Genomic DNA, 15118 nt, shown 5'->3' with positions numbered 1-15118 from the left:
TAATGTATTCAATATGTACTTTCCTACGTACAGTGTCTGAATCATATGAGAAATTTCTAGACCGATTAGAAAAATTGTCACGTTCTACACTGTAATATTTTCATTACTTTATTAGCAATAATTTTGACATATCTTTTTCTCTTCTACATTGATAACGACCCATATAGATATATGTAGATTGGCGGATTTATTATATACACTAATAAATAATTTTTAATTACATCGACAGAGAAATAAATAGATACATACATGTGTAAAAGAATGTAAACAAGTTAAATTGATGCAAAGCATCAAATCGGCCGCAAAAAATTATTCATTTCAGCATTTTCAAGTATTTCAACAATATATAGAAAAGGTATATGAAACATTTTTATTGCAAACTATACACTTGCCTTACTTTTCTGTTAATTTTTTTAAATTCAATTTTCAGTGATCAAAAATAAAGTCAGGGAAATGAAAATCGGACTTCGCGTGATAAAGGATAGGAATATATATTATATGTATTATCATCATTTTATTTGATTCAAAGACAAATGCAATAGATATCTAACATTATTAATTATGAATGACTGAATGTTGACAAAAAAGGATGTACAAACTTCACGTGCAGATATCCTGGATCTTTCATAATGCCGATGATAAATCACAATAAATGTGAAGTGCAGAAAATAATCATTGTGTCATTTGCGACTTTAGTGTATTCAAAACAAAATTCACTTCTTCTTAAAAACTTTTCCAATTTAGGCACTGTAATTTATATCCGGAAACTTAATACGCTTTGTTTTTACACTTACGCACGCCCATGTCGGGGAGCAGTTCATGTAACAACTTTTTATAAAATCGTAAATTAATAAATGTCTGATGAGAAATGAAAAACAAATTGAAACGTAATAACAACCATTAAGACTTAGACTTAAGCAAATTCTAAAAACTTTTATTCATAACTTTTATGTACGTTATCAATATGGAATTATTCCATCGAAGCAATCAAAAATAATGTCTCATTTCCCCATGTGCACATTCTAACACAACCACAAATCCTGCAGCCGATAATCAAAGAGCCGAATAAGACCGATCGAGTGAAAACGAACTATCGAAACGTACAATTTATACGAAGTCAAAGCGTTCAGGCCACGCCCACCTCATTAATAAAACGTGCAAACCGTTCACAAAGCGTGCAGCTATTTTTAGCAAACCGTACCGTGCAAGAAGCGAACCGTACCGCTCAAGAAACGTACCGTACCGTGCAAGAAACGAACCGTACCGTTCAAGAAACGAACCGTACCGTTCAGAAAACGAAACGTACCGTTCATAAAGCGTACCGAACCGTACCGTGCAACTGGTGTAGTAGCACGTTTCAGGGTCTGTATAAAAAAAAAGTTATCTGAAAAATTTAAAACCCCTACTTGACTTGAACCATCAACAGTCGACAAAAAATAACACACCAGAGAAATTTGATGTGGATGAAAAGTAAAAGATTTGTACAGTAACATTTCTAAATTGAAACTTTCAAACTTACTTTATATAGTCAAAAAATGCAGTTTTAGTAAAAAGGTTATCCGAAAATTTTTAAATCCCTGCTTGACTTGAACCTGTGATTTACAGATCAGCAGTCGATACCATAACCTGAATGCTGAGCTACCCAGTTAGGCAATAATTTAAAAGGAATATACGAAAAATTCTGATATCTATATTTTTAGAAAAGGAAGTCAGCCATTACGATGATATAGTATACCTCCTTAATTGGCAAATGTAACTAATTACATGGAAGGTTTGTTTATCATCAACTTTAAATATGAGACCACCCCCCTTTTTCTGGAGGTCATTTTAGATACTCTACCTCTGCTTTTAAGTCAGAAAATCTTCTCAGATGATTTGATACTCCCTACTTCATATTTATTTTATGTCATCATAAATATCTTATTACTCGATTGCCATCAAATGAAAAAAGTGAAGAGGTTTATTTTTTCATGCCCCTGCCACAAAGTGGTGAAGGGATATAGTTTTATCCTTTTCCGTCTTTCCACGACACCCACGAGTTTTCCGAACCTTTTTTTCGTAAACTCCATAAGATATTAAATTGAATTTTTGTATTCTGGTATATTATGAGGACATACAGATCAAGTTTGGGTTTTGTTCCGTTTCATATATTTTTGATGGAGTTGTGCCCCTTTAACGTAGAGAAATTACTGTTATGTACAGTTTTCCGGACTTTTTTTCTGAATCCTTGAAATATTGAACTAATTCATTGTATACACATTAATATTTGTGAGTTACATATTGAGATTTTGTTGTGGTTTGTTGATTTTTGATGGAGTTGTACCCCCTTAACATAGAAAAACTACTATTACGACCAGTATTGCGGACTTTTCTAATCAACTTGAGATATTGAACTGATTTATATATGCAGGTGTATATTGATGAGCTACAGATTGGATTGGAGTTTTGTTCTGCTTTATTGTTCTACATACCACAGTCAATGCTACCGGCATACACTATGAATTTTCTACGTTTGACTTTACTGCAGGCAGGGGCATTCATGTTGTGCTGACACATTTACCTGATCTACCTTACGCATTCTTACAGTCTTTTGAATGTACCAACTGTGCTTATCATGTTTTGTAAAAAGACAGAAATTTATATGCTTATACATTTTGTTTATGCTGTAAATTAGGAATTTGCAACAATTGTATATTAGTAGATAACTAATGAACAAAAGATCTAATGGAATTTAAATCTTCAAGCACACACAAATTGTTACACTGAATTGACCACCACACAAAATCAAGAACCATAACATCTAAATTCCAGTCAAGAAATATATGAACATATGTTTTCAAATACTCGTATCTGTTATACATTTCAATGCATCCAGTAAATATGAGCAAAATTCATCCTTACTGATGAAGTGTTGTTGGCAATAAATAATTCATTAGTTAAAGTAGTATGAACTATTTAGATATGTAATATTGTACTTATCCAAGTTCTTGTATTCTCATTAGTGTAGCACTTTGTATTTTATACCATGGATCTTGTCTGAGTGATTGTTGGTAGGAGTATAGAGCAGCCTGGAGGTTCCCTGAGATCTGTTGACAGATACCCAGGATCTGCCATGATATGTCTCTTAATTCCACAACTACATACAGCCCCTGATCATGGTGAACTAGGACCTGTAGATCATTAAGAGCTGTTTGTGCTCTCATTGTGTCAATATGTCTGTAACATAAGAACTCCAGCATGTGTAGCACAACAAGGCATGGGATATTCAGTTCATGAAAATCGTTCTGTAAGGAAACCATCTGCTCTGTCATTAATTCATTGATATAAATGATTCTGTTGTATAATACGATATCCCATGCTCCAGCATGTCTTAACTTTGTAGACAAGGACTGTCCCTCTACAGCCTCGGTATACCTCTCTGTGTCTACTGTCTCATCATACATCACGTATGGCTGAGCTAAGTTGATCTTTGTTATCTCTATCACAGACAAAGCTTCTGTGTATCTGAGTGTCTTGTAATAATACATTGCAAGGTACAACCTGTCAGAATTACACCCAAACCTGGCTGTGAGTTTCAACATGTGACAGGACATTCTGTCAGCAATATACATCAGCTTGTTTTCAGTGATGTTGCTGTACATGTTTTGTAATGTAAAAGCAGCTCTGTGAAGGAGGGAGGCTGTAAGTACCTGTAACTTAAGAACTTGATACTGTGGCAGAGGTGAGATTGTCAACTGTTCTACTGTGTTTAGGTACTTCATACTGAGGGAGAGGTCAGATGAGGGTAGTGACTTATTTTGATATAATTCAATAAACGTTTCCGTATCAAACTCGATCTCAGATTCCAGAGTGTGTTCATCAGTACAAATACTGAGTCTGGGGTTATAAAGGACATTCATGATATAAGACCTGAGGGAGGGACTGTGTAGCAGTGATGCTAAACCTTTTTCATAAAAACCAAACAGTCTAAGGAATAATCTGTTTTGTGCTTCACCATGGACATTACTGAGAAACATGTTGTTTTCTGGAATGAAAAAGTTAGGACAGACTCCCTCATACACCCATTTAAGGATGAGTTTAAAGCAGTACCAGAAACATTTCAGGAGATTCTGTGGACACCAGTTAGGTATTGTGTTTTGTTGAATCATTCAGAAAACTGCTGTCTTCATGTGATAGGAACACAGTAATTTCTCATCCTCACCTAACCCATTGTTAACGACTTCTTTTAAGAACAATTTCAGCAAGCCATAAGTTAAGAATTGACAATGGTTCATTGAGTACACAAGTTTTTGTTCTGCCAGAGAAAATGAAATTCTCCATTCATTGCATTTATGATTTCCTAATTTGTGTCCAATTGCTACAAAGTGACATCCACTTTTGACTATGTCCATGACAACCTGTGGTTGGGGCCATGTGTGACATCTATCTATCCATGAGGAGGCAGACGGAGGCCAAAAGTCCGAAACAAAACAATGGGCATCGTCATATTCTATTCCTCTTACAGTTCTACTGCTACATGGATCATGTACTGTAGAGTTAGGCCTTATATCAGAACATGTGATCGCTCTGTATTTAAAACTAGATATATACTGTCCACCATTCATTGTGACTAATGCCGAGATAACTTTGTTACCTGGTGCTCTTGGTGTCAGTAATTGAAGTAAAGTAAATCCTGGTGGACTTTCAGAAGAGACAGAGATAATCAGAAATTGTCTCGGTACATTGTAAAACTGAGCCTGAGATAAGTTCCAGATCACTGGTTGGTTGTTAAACCAATACATATAATCAATATCAGATCCCTCCATTCTGAACCCTTCTCTGTAACTTCCACTCGCCATCACCGTGTTCTCGTTACTTGTGGTTGCTTTATTCCTCACCATCTCCTGAATGTCTATCATATCTCTTCTCATTGCCACCAGTTGTGATGTCCCCACTGTACGACACAGTCCCACAAACATGGACTCTGACATATGCTGTATACCTGTTTCACTGACAAAATAAAAATATATACTATATATAGAGACTTTTATGCTGAAATAGACGAGTTAATCAGATTGCATTTCATTAAATTCATATGTGTTTTTCTGTCATTTGTTACTTACATTTGGGGTGATATACTAGGGGAATCCATTGCTGTTAAGTAATGTGGGTATTTCCAGGTGTAGAGTCCACTTTATATCTACTTTTGTTTTATTTCATTTTACAGTATACTAAATACCCGTGTATTTGTAAACATACTGCACTGTATATCATTAACATGGGATATTTTAATGTGTTCCAAATCATGCATTTTCTGTATAAACTGTTCAAGTCACGTATCAACCTAACATATAAACCTGTTAAATTTAGAGGAAGTTATAATTGCAGTTTATAAAGTTAACCAATACCCTTTTTCGAATAGTGAAAACAAATGTTTTGAGGGAAAGTAGACATGTTGAATAACAGCATCTAAACGTTTCACTGAGTTTAAACACAGAACTTTGTCCTCATACTCATAGAGCACTTTTGTCCTCACAGAGGCTGTCAAATGATTATAAGTTGTCCTCACCTGACAGGTTTTATCAACCAAGCACCAACCTCTCTTTAATTACCATGTAGTATATATGTTTTTTGCAGATAGTTCCCTTTTAATACTTGAATATGTTAAAGTTAACAAAATTGATTTCATTAAATCTATATTCAAATTACGAATATCTCCTCATAAATAACGATTAAACATTGTAGAATTCTAATATTACTAGGAATAAACAAAATAGTAACATCATTAGGAGACGATATTCGTGGTTTTTTGCTTGTTTATTTTTTTAATTTTGGTTGGATTTTGGTTTGTTTGTTTTATGTGTGTGGTTTTTTTTTTTAAAAAATTATTGAATGAGAGAAGTTTGTTAACAAAAGAAAACTGTATAGAATTTTACTACGCTTAATGATGAACAAAACTTAATGTACATTTTGTGTTCTGAAGAGTCATCTATATAGAATTTAATTGTACAATTTAAAAGTACAGTAACAATGTGTTTAAACCATATAATATGTCATGCAATCACTTTCCATGGGGATCTGGGTTAGAATAGGTCCTCTGTACCCCTTGTTTGTCGTAAGAGGCGACTAAATGGGGCGGTCATTCGGATGAGACCGCAAAAACCGAGGTCCCGTGTCACAACAGGTGTGGCATGATAAAGACCCCTTCCTGCTCACTGACAGTAAGCGCCGAGCATAGGCCTAAATTTGCAGCCCTTCACCGGCAATGGCGACGTCTCCATATGCGTGAAAGATTCTCAAGAGGGACGTTAAACAACATTTAATCAATCAATCAATCCTTTTCTTTGCTGATATACATGTATGTATAAATTTGTATGTATTTTCATGCTGCCGTTGAGGATCCTTGATTGGAAATAAAATGTGTTCTATTCACAGCTAGTTTCAATCATTTACTCACAGATGTATATTGTCCTAAATACAGATCTGATGATAAAAATTAAGCATTTCTTGTGTAGCCCCGAACCTTACAGCTTGTTATAGAGAATGCACATATCCTAATTGATTCATATAACTTGCTTTGTCATCTACAGTTAAAATATTTCCGAAAAATTAGTGTACATTAACTACTAGCAGTAGGCGATTACGAGCGTTGCAACCTTCCCACTTTTTAAATAAAACTTATTTTAACAATCATGCAAATAACAGAATAGTCTCATGTGATCTGATGATCCGCGCATGTCAACTCGACGTGACCCGACTCTTCGGATCAAGTTACTGTAGTAATGATAAATTTATTATATACTCTGTTAAGCATTTTTTTAATCCACAAATAAACATTGATATTGTTTCTATTGTAAATTAAAAAAAATAATTGTATTTGTTTACAGGTAAAGAATGTAGCAAAGCAGCACATCTTTAAATCAACGCCAAGCATCGTTGAAGAGATCATGGCTGAACATTGTGATCTTCGGGAGACTGATGTCAGTCACCCAGATCCAGCCTTGCTTATCCGGACTGCCAACCGTTAACGCCAGAAATTTAGACCAAATGAACCAAAAGATCTCAATTTTGAGGTATGCAATTTTCAACATTACTTTAGTTATTTAGTATAAGTTGCAATCTTAAAAGAATAGTAGTAGAAGAAACTTCTGCATAATATAGATGAATTTGAAAAGATGGTAAACCTTTCTCAGTAAAACATTTCAACGCATTTTTTTGCAGTTTGCTGAATATTTCATCACACCTGGATTCTTCCGGAAGGACGTCCGGGTAAAAGACAGACGACATATGATCTTTGCCACCGACGATCAACTTTCCCTCCTGGCATCCACGAAGCAATGGTTCCTTGATGGCACGTTCAAGTTGGTGAGGAAACCAATCAGACAACTTGTCTCCATTCATGGATACCTCAAGACCGGGGCCGACGTGAAGCAAGTACCTCTGGTTTATGCACTGATGTCCGGGAAGAACGGAAAAGATTATAAGAAGGTACTTAAAAATTAAAATTATATATTAACTTTAAACAACAACATGATTTAAAAATACATTTCTTATGTAACGTACATGTAATTAACAAAAAAATGTGTATCTTAAATAAAATTATTTGAACCAAAATTATTTTAGGTCTTCAAGAAGATTGTCCGGATGCTGCCAACTGAACCAACAGTTGAATTGTTTACAGCCGACTTCGAGAGAGGCATCTGGAAAGGCTTTCGTGACATTTTTCCGGACCCAAGGATCCGCGGCTGTGCCTTTTATTGGTCAAAGGCAGTATATGGAAAAGTCCAAGAACTTTGATTACAAGTAAAGGAAATCTAAATATGACAGATATTATGATAATGTCAATGATAATAATGAATGAGTGAATATGAACATGAATATTATTATCAAATATAAAATAAAATTTATATTAAAAAAATGTACTCAATATATAATAATTTTTCTTCTTACACAAGGTGGCCTACCAAGAGCGGGATGATGTAAACACATTTGTTCGCAAACTTATGGCTCTCCCACTCATCCCAGAGGAGCACGTACTTCCATCATTTCAACAGATGGCAACTGGGTTTCCTGAAGGGCCAATGCAGCGTCGAAGAGACGTGAATTAACAGTCGGACGTGGCCCGTGGGATCTTGGTGTGTTTACGGACAGGCCATCCACACCAATAACAAAGTTGAGGGCTGGCACACGTGGATAAATGTCAACAAGGCCAAGGGATCGCATAACCTCCCATTCTATATACTTATCAACCTATTGTCTGGCACAACCTCCCATTCTATATACTTATCAACCTATTGAGGAAGGAGGCTGACCCCCCCCCCCCCCCTACAGAAAAGGCTGGTTAGTGAAGGAAAATTTAAGAAGTATCAGAGAAAGAGCTCACGGAATGTATTATTTATTAATTGTAATTTATCAATAATAGATCAATGATATACAGTGTATAGGAATTTATCCAACTTATCTTGAAGAAACAAAGTATATAATTAAACATTTATCAAATTATTTTCATATAAATTCCAGGTGCATGCCAATATTTATGATGTTTGGGAGCAGTATTCCCGACAGGAAGTATCGACATCAAGCCTTCTCCGACGGCTTGGGCGGGTACACCCCGGTGTGAAGAGTACAATGTTGATTTATTATGTGTTTGGATTAAATTCTTCAGTGTAATTACATCGATATATATAACAGCTATGAAGGAGAAACTTCAAACTTACTGTGCGACTACATATGCCAGAAGTGGTGTTCATCAAATGTGGATTCTAAAAAATTCTAAAGAACTTTTAGTAAACTTGAAATCGCAGAATTTTTCCCAAATCAATTACATTAAAACCTATGACTTTTCAACACTATACACGACCATTCCTCACGATAAATTAAAGACTAGACTTTTTGACAGCATAGACAGTTGCTTCTTTAACAAAAATGGAAAACGGAAATATTCATATCTAGTGATCAGTCATTGAAAAACTTACTTTGTTAAACACTACTCTGATTCAATGCACAAGTACTCTGAAGTTGAAATAAAAGATATGCTGGAGTTCCTTATTGACAATATCTTCGTGGTCTTTGGTGATCAGGTCTTCCAACAGTTTGTTGGAATTCCCATGGGCACGAATTGTGCTCCTTTGTTAGCTGACCTGTTTCTATATTCATATGAAGCAGAATTTATTCAAAACCTTCTACGTGAGAAGAAAAAATCTCTCGCTGTGGAATTCAATTCAACATTTCCATATATCGATGACGTTTTGTCTATTAACAATAATAACTTTTATTTATATGTCGATTTAATATATCCCTGTGAGCTCGAAATAAAGGACACCACAGAGTCGTCCACTTCTGCTTCATACTTAGATATTTTATTGAAAGTAGACATTAACGGCAAACTGACAGTTCAACTGTATGACAAACGGGATGATTTCAGCTTCTCCATCGTCAACTTCCCATATTTATGTAGCAATATTCCATTATCACGTGCATATGGTGTTTATATATATCAACTGATTCGATATGTAAGAGCTTGTTCTGGGTATAGTCAGTTTTTAAATCGAGGTAAGCTACTGACAAACAAGTTGATGGTACAGGGGTTTCAACAGTCTCGATTGAAGTCAGCATTTCGCAAATTCTATGGTAGTTATAACGATCAAGTTCATCAATACAACCTATCATTGGGTCAAATGCTATCTGACGTGTTTCATTCCGATTGTTAAGCCGTTCTTGGCACACTGATTTAGACTGCGGATAACTCCGTTTACCTGAACAGGATATGGGGCTCACGGCGGGTGTGACCGGTCGACAGGGGATGTTTACTACTCCTAGGCACCTGATCCCACCTCAGGTGTGTCCAGGGGTTTGTGTTTGCCCAACTATCTATTTTGTATTGGTTGTAGGAGTTATGAGATTGATCACTGTTCGTTATCCTCGCCTTTCATAATAAAGACAGATTTTTAACATTGTTTCTCTTCTGTTTTATTTTAATTTAATCTGTTTGTCATTGGCTTGAAAAGGGAAAAACGGTATACTGTCAACAAATTTAAGATTAAATCATGCTCTGTATAAGGAACATTGCTCACATTCACATGAACTCGCATTTATTGAAAAGAAAAGTGTGCATACGAACGGATTATGTAGTATAAACAATAGTATGTTAATACCCATTACAGCCGTTAGTATAAAATAATTTAAAATCTCAAAGTTTTTTTTATAATTCTTTATTTTCTGTAATATCAACACAAGTGGCATATGCATCAATCTTCAATTTACAGAAAAAACGTTTGATGAGAGAGAGAGAGAGAGAGAGAGAGAGAGAGAGAGAGAATATATCAAAAGGCTGTTTCAATTGAATAAAAGGTTCCATCCATTCCAGGTTGTGTCAAATCTTGTTTTTTCACCGTTTTTATAGAAGACGTATTTCAAGATCTCATAGTTCTTTTTCAAACGAGATATCGCTACTACTATATTTAATGTCTTTTTTGTACACCTCATTGTATATATGTAGTACTTTAACCACAGAAAAAGTGTGTTTTGAATACATTTGTTTGAATCAATTTATCCCAGCAAAAATTTCTTTTTGTAATAGATAACTGTAGATTTGTATTTTCTTCAACATGTGTTTCCAAAGTATCTAAAAAGATTTGAACATTTACACATTCCCAGAAGAGGTGTTCCAATGTTTCTTCTTCCAATTTACAAAATGTACAGCTTTTTGTATCATTCCTCTTAATTTTATGCAGGAAAGTGCTTGTAGCCAAAATTCTATTAATAAGTCTATATTGGAACCATTGAAATTTTGAATTTTTTGTTAACTTAAATGGAAACTTATAAATTGTTCTCCATTCACTTTCTTTAAGTCCAAATAGAGTGTTCCATTTTGTTTTACAGATTGGTTCAGTATCGTTATAGTTCAATATATCATAAATATGTTTTGATTTCTTACAACATGACAATTTATAGATATTAGGTAAAATCAAGGGATTTTGTACCTTAAATATAGCCCTTTCATTATTGTTTGTTTTCATCCATTCTTTTACTGCCTGTACTATACCCATCAATTCTAAAACAATTAATATGTACACAAGGATAAATGGATGAAAATTTTTCATATGTATGAAAAGTACCATCTTCATGTATGATATCATTTACATATTGTATGTTATACTGAAACAGATTTTTATTGAAATATTTTTTTTTTTACCTATCATAATGTTTGGGTTAAAAAAAGTGGTACATCACTTTTTGCCTTTTCTATAAGAAGGCTGTCTTTCTGAACTAAGTCTATCCAAGCATTAAAGACATCTATCCAAAAGACATTTTTGAGTGTTTTTTTAATATCATATATATAATCTAAAATCAAGCTTGGGAATGAAGAGTTCAAAGCCTTTATCTGTAAAAATTAATTGTCTCATCCAAAAAAAAAAATTAAAGATGCAAAAAAGGCTTTTATATTAATCATTCGTAAACCACCATTTTCATATGTTTTTGTAATTATATCTTTCTTAATGCGGTGGCTAGGACCATTCCATACAAAGGAGTAAAAGCGTTTTTCTAATTCTTTACAAAAAGCATCGGACGGACTAGGAATAGACATCAGAATATGATTTAGAAGAGGTAGCACCAAAGTTTTAAGTACAGTTATCCTTCCTATTGGTGTTAGATATCTTTTCCTCCACTGGCTGATAATTACCTTCATCTGTATCAGCTTTGGTTCATAATTCATTTTTGGAATATTTTGCAAGTCTACATCAAAGTGAATACCGAGTAAAGTAAATTTACTATTACCCCAGGAAAAAATCAGAGTTTAATATATAATTTCTTGACTAAATCTCTTAGTACCTATCCAGACTACATGAGTTTTGGAGCAGTTAATACATAAATCTGATAGTTCATTAAAATTGTTCAGTGTCCTTACAGATTCTAGGAGAGATTCTCTACTACCGTCAAGTATAATTGATGTATCATCTGCCAACTGAGATATTTTTTTTCAGTATTTCTAACAGTGATTCCTTTAATATTACTGTTTTTTCTTATCATAATTGCTAAAATTTCAGCACAAAATAGAAAAATATATGGTGACAAAGGATCATCTTGTCTACAACCACGTTGTATATTGAAAGATTTAGAGACATGACCTCCTTGTATAACTGCGGATGTAATATTGTGATAAAATATTCTAATCCATTCTTTAATGGAAGGCCCAAAATTAAAATAGTGTAAAGTACTTTGAATGCAAGGTGAAGATAACGAACAGTGATCAATCTCATAACTCCTACAACCAATACAAAATAGATAGTTGTGCAAACACGGACCCCTGGACACACCAGAGGTGGGATCAGGTGCCTAGGAGGAGTAAGCATCCCCTGTTGACCGGTCACACCCGCGTGAGCCCCATATCCTGATCAGGTAAACGGAGTTATCCGCAGTCAAATCAGTGTGTCAAGAACGGCTTAACAATCGGTATGAAACACTTCAGACAGCATTTGACCCAATGCGAGGTTGTATTGACGAACTAGATCGTTATAACGACCATAGAATATTGGCGATAGAACCTGAAGCTATATTATATATTGTGTTTAACAATGTTATTGGACGCCAGTTTTTAAGGTACTGTCTTGGTTTTTCACCTTTTGGAAGCAAAGTTATGATACCATGTCTCTGTGTAATAGATAAAAGTTTATTTTCATAAGCATAGTTAAGTGACCTCACTACAAAGTTTCCAATTTGTTTCCAAAATACTTTTAAAAAACTCAGCTGAGAAACCATCAGAACCTGGCGATTTGTTAGATTTCATGTTTCTAAGAGTTTTAAAGACTTTTTGTAATGTTAATTTGCTCTAATTCTAATGACTCTTTGTGTGTTAATTTTGGAATATCATTAAAATCTTGTATAAATGACGTTATACAGAAAGTGAGGAAACAGTATGCTGTACCAATCTACAATATTGAGTCCATAGACAGCATTCCAGATAAAGATATTTTTTTTACAAGAAATGATCAGTTATTCTTGGAAACTTTACTCATGGAAATTAGAGGCAAAAGCATATCATATTCAACATTTTTTAAAGAAAAAAAAAGTCTACAGAGGAAAAAAATCCTTAATCGAAGAAATAAAAACCCTGGAAGAACATGCATCTGAAGGAAATTTGGCCAATTTAGAAATAAAAAAAAACAAAAAAATTTTAGAAAATTTAAGAAAACATAAATTACAAGGGCAGTACATAAGAAGTAAAGCTAAATGGTTAGAAGTGGGAGAGAAATCCACATATTATTTTGTTCTCTAGAATCTAGAAATTTTACAAGTAAAATAATCCCCAAACTAAAATCTCAAAGTTACTTCCCTCCCGAAATCATATAATTATGTATGTAGGCCTATGTTAAAATTTGTTTGCTTAGATTTGACTTCGATCTAACCCACAACCCCAAACCAGAAACAGGGGGGCACACATCAAAACTTACCAAGGGTACGGCTTGATTTAAAAGCATGAGTCAACTCGTAACCAGACTATTGGGTACGAGATGACTCTTTCCTTTAGGGTATGAGATGACCTGGGTACGAACCGGTCAAATTTTAGCAAGGGTACGACTTAACTTCTACCTCTCAAAAGCACGAGTCAACTCGTAACCAGATTATTGGGTACGAGTTGACTTTTGCCTTTTGGGTACGAGTTGACCTACTCGGTGCGAGTTGACCTGGGTACTGTAGTGTATGATTAATTATGCTTTCATTATATTCTAAGGATAACTTTTAATTATTGTTATATTAATTATCTCCCTTGTAATTGGCCGGAAGTTTGGAATTTAATAAATGTCTGAATAGTTACATGTGTGTTGAATCACGCTGCCCGAGTTTTGGTTAAATCCAATGTTTATCATTCCCTAAAACACTACATCTGGTGACGAGGATAAACGAAATGGCAGAGGCTAGACCCGTTCTGACCGATGTCAGTAATATCCATAAGTTTGATCCGCATGGAGATGTGAATCTGATGGGAATTCATTGGACACGATGGGCCCGTGTATTTGAGCTCATTGCCAGTGGAAAGGGTATAGTAGACCCTCCACAGGTAAATCACACATTTGAAAGATCACAATTTCGTGGTATGGCACAACCGGCAACAGAAACTGTTGAACAATTTATTACTAGACTGAGGCAGAAAGCTTTTTATTGTAATTTTACGGATATTGATGAAAGTATACGTGATCAAGTGATAGAGAAGTGTTACTCGCAACGTCTGAGAAGGAAACCTTTAGAGAAAAACAATATGACACTGAAACAACTGAGAGAAATAGCACAAAGTTTGGAAGCAGCTGAGAAAAGGGCAGTAACCATAGAACACAAACCAGAGCAAGAAACATTTAACAAAGTGAGTAGATACAAACATAAACATGAATCTAAACAACAGGATAAAGATGACAAAAAGTGTTTCGCATGTGGGGAATATTGTCACATTCGCACGAATCCAAAACGCCCAGCCCGAGGACAGAAGTGTCGGAAATGTCACATGGAAGGACATTATGAAACATGCTGCAAGACTAAATATAAAAAAAAAAGGACACAAAAACAAGAGGACAGCAGTACAAAGCATTGAAACGTCAGATTTAGAAAGTGATGGTGAGGAGAGAACTTATGTGTTTACTATTCAGAACCGGTATTGTGCAAAAATGACTTTGGTGTCAGTATTGGTGGTATTGATACAGCAGTGATCATTGACCTGGAGCCTCAGTGAATGTTATTGACAGACACCTATGGGAACAACTTAGGAGACAAAAAGTGAAATGTCACAGTCAGTCGAAAGCATTCTCAAAGAAACTGTATCCTTATGGTAGTAACAAACCCTTGACCGTTGCAGGAAATTTTGTTACTAATGTGTGTACTGGAAACTGTTGTGTGTCGGCTGAATTCTTTGTTGTTGAAGAAAGCGGTCAAGCTCTCCTAGGCTATGGTACTTCTACCCAGCTTGGTGTGCTACAGATTCAAGAGACTGGTACTACTGCACCATTACACACTGTGAATAGCGTGGGCATCAAAACATAAATACTGAGAAAATTTCCAAAAGTGTTCAAGGGGCTTGGAAAACTGAAAAACGTCCAACTTAAAATTCCAATTGATGAATCAGTACACCCTGTTTGTCAGATTGTACGTA

The 15118-nt window shown here is 34.9% G+C and overlaps 1 pseudogene; it reads right to left on the bottom strand.

Annotated features, from left to right (window-relative positions):
* Positions 1 to 2861: 2861 nt before the first annotated feature.
* LOC125674380 (uncharacterized) lies at positions 2862 to 5313 on the bottom strand (annotated as a pseudogene).
* Positions 5314 to 15118: the final 9805 nt, after the last annotated feature.

This window comes from Ostrea edulis, chromosome 3, assembly GCF_947568905.1.
Source record: "Ostrea edulis chromosome 3, xbOstEdul1.1, whole genome shotgun sequence".
Lineage (NCBI taxonomy): Eukaryota > Metazoa > Mollusca > Bivalvia > Ostreida > Ostreidae > Ostrea > Ostrea edulis.
The sequence above is the reverse complement of the archived record's forward strand: the minus strand, read 5'-3'. Positions and strand labels throughout refer to the sequence as shown.